A 2,966-nucleotide genomic window follows, 5' to 3' on the forward strand; every position below is an offset into this window, starting at 1 on the left:
ACATCGGCCTTCACTATCTCTACTCCTCGCATCTTTACCTGTCTCCATCTTCATGCATCATGTATTCTGTCTTGCTTCTCCTGACTTTTACTCTTGTCTTCAGGGCATACCTCCACCTCTCCAGGCTCACTTCCACCTGCTCACTACAGATCACAACATCATCTGCAAACTCCACAGAGACTCATTTGTTAACCTATCGTCACTACAAACAGTAGCAACTGTACACAATTATACCATAAAACATTTATAGCTATAAACACAGATGCCAAACCCAGCAGCAGTTTAAACTTGGCTTAATCGGGGAGGAGCTAAACTGCTTATTTCACACAGTAGATGAAATGAAGGTCCACAAAAGGCCCATAAATGATGATGTACCATGAATAAAGCAAAGCTTCTTTGGCAGAGTAAAATATATAGAGAAAAATATCGAAATTGTTCTAGACTCTTTTGAGTTTGTGTTAAGCTAAAGACCAGTACATACAGCCGTGCATTTGTTTATATCAAAATATTATTTGCTCACCTAAAGCGGAGTTTTTAATGGTCAAATGCAGACCTTATTATCTCCCCAGAGAACTCACTTCTATCATACTCACTGCAGTGTATATCCCCCCTGACTCTAATGCTAGGTTGGCCATGAAAGAACTTTCTGCAGCCATTAACAAACACCAGAACAAACACCCCGAGGCTGCTTTTATAGAGATTGAAAATGTGATGTCATTTCTGGGGTAAAACCACAAAGAATTGTGGGTACGAGTGGCGAGCGGTACTAGCGCACGCGGGCTTTCACATGAAAACAGTCACGCAGCGATAAAAAGAAACACAAAGAATGGCAAGAAGCTGTTGTATTATTAACTGCAATAGCCGGTCGCATGACAGCCACGGGAAGCCGACAGGCAAAGTGATCGTTTTTTATCGGATTCCGTCGTGGAAAAGAAATTGTTCAAGCCGTGTTTCCGAAATAACAAAGAGCCGACGGATGGCCTGGATTGCAGCCATTCGAAGACCAAATATAACGTTTCAGAACACTTCAGCTCACATGTTAGTCTGCTCCAAGCATTTCCACAAAGGTAAGTCTTCTGTTGTAGTTATTACATAATTTATCATAACATAATTGTTGATGTAGGTTACAAATAAGTCTTAATTTGAATTGAATTTGTTGCACTATGCTGCTTTGTTCGCGGTGGCTTTGCGGGCTAATGTTTGTTGTGTTTTGTAGGACAACCAGCCTACAAAATGCTGGAATGCAATCCAGACTGGGCGCCCTCTATCAACCTGGGTCATACCGAGTTTAAAGCTGCTACCACAGTGAGATTTAATCGGTTAAGAGAGAGAGCGAGATCAAAACAGACACGAAAAGTCCCGCATATATGTGCTCAAGTGTTGTATTGAAGCAATCAACTGAAGAATAACTGTTTTCCAGTATGCTGTTTTGCAATGTTGTTGGGTTTTTTTTGTTGCATTGTTGATTTGTTTTTCACCGAAGCAGCTAATAAAGCACAATGGAATACAATTTTGCGTCTTTCCTGTAAGATTCTATAATAGAATGAAATAATAATAATGCCAGTTATAAATAAAGACAATAATTGAATGAATTACAAAACTCATTTTTTTTCTATTAGATCCGAAAATGTTGTGTAACACTACAACCTGAAACGACAATTAGATTGCGTTGGCCTGTACAGGAGATAAAGAAAAAAAAAATCTAACAACAGCTATGAAATGGAATAGTCCAAATCACCAAAGTAAACTGGACCTGGGCTTGTTGCAGGGATCTGAAGTTACTAAACATTTTGTGAGTGTATGCACTCACACTTAGGACCATATAATAATAATAATGTGCGTGATGAAAGTTGGGCAGCACGCTAACGTCCTTACTCCACTCTGTATGCTTGTATGGGTCTGACCCTTTCACTCCTTTGATTTTTTTCCTCATACTTTTTTTTGCCTTTTCGTCAAGTCTGTCTTTGTACGGACCTGCCGTGCTCTCCGTCGTTTTGTACATAACTGTTTTTGGGGCAAATAAAATGCAAGTAGGGATTAAAACTGCAGAATTAATGATTACCGGTGCTGGAAATGCTAGCGCTTGATGCAGTGTTTTGATTTTGTTGCCACTCGTACCTACAATGCAATGCGCGAAAGTCACGTTGTCTGTCAATCTCTATTGTTGCTGGCGACTTCAACCACACAAACTTAAAGACAGTCCTCCCCAGATTCCACCAACATGTCTCCTGCCACACCAGAGGGGACAAGACTGTAGACCATGTTTATTCCAACCTGGCTGGAGCCTACAAAGCAACACCCCTCCCCTACATTGGACAATCGGACCATCTCTCCCTGTTCCTCACACCTTGGTATTCACCACTCATCCAACGTGTGAAACCTGCTGTGAGGACAATTAGAGTGTGGCCAGAGGGGACAGACGCAGTTCTCCAGGACAGATTCAAAAACACGGACTGGAATATGTTCACCCACACAGACCTGGACCAGTATGCCTCATCTGTACTGGATTACATCTACAAAACTACAGACAGCATCAGTGTCTAGCGCCTGGCTAGCTCAGTCGGTAGAGCATGAGACTCTTAATCTCAGGGTCGTGGGTTCGAGCCCCACGTTGGGCGGTGAGATTTTTTTGAGGGTGGCTGTAGCTCAGGTGGTAGAGCAGGTCATCTACTGATTGGAAAGTTGGTGGTTCGATTCCTGGCTTCCCCTAGTCTGCATGCCAAATATCCTTGGGCAAGATACTAACCCCAAATTGCTCTCCGATGCATCCATCGGAGTATGAGTGTGTGTGAATGTTAGCTATAAAGCACTTAGAAAAATGTGCTTGTGTGAATGGGTGAACGCCCAAGTTGCATAAAGCGCTTTGAGTGCTCAGATGAGTAGAAAACAAATTTCCCACCTGTTGGACTAATAAAGCTTATCTTATCTTATCTTAAAAGCGCTATATAAGAACCAGTCCATTTACC

The 2,966-nt window shown here is 42.0% G+C and overlaps 1 non-coding gene across 1 annotated transcript; it reads left to right on the plus strand.

Moving 5' to 3' along the window:
* The first annotated feature begins 2,545 nt into the window (after positions 1–2,545).
* On the plus strand, positions 2,546–2,618 carry trnak-cuu. Its single transcript has one exon. It is a non-coding gene; the product is annotated as a tRNA-Lys (tRNA).
* Positions 2,619–2,966: the final 348 nt, after the last annotated feature.

Source organism: Simochromis diagramma, unplaced genomic scaffold (genome assembly GCF_900408965.1).
Source record: "Simochromis diagramma unplaced genomic scaffold, fSimDia1.1 OVJJ01000753.1, whole genome shotgun sequence".
Lineage (NCBI taxonomy): Eukaryota > Metazoa > Chordata > Actinopteri > Cichliformes > Cichlidae > Simochromis > Simochromis diagramma.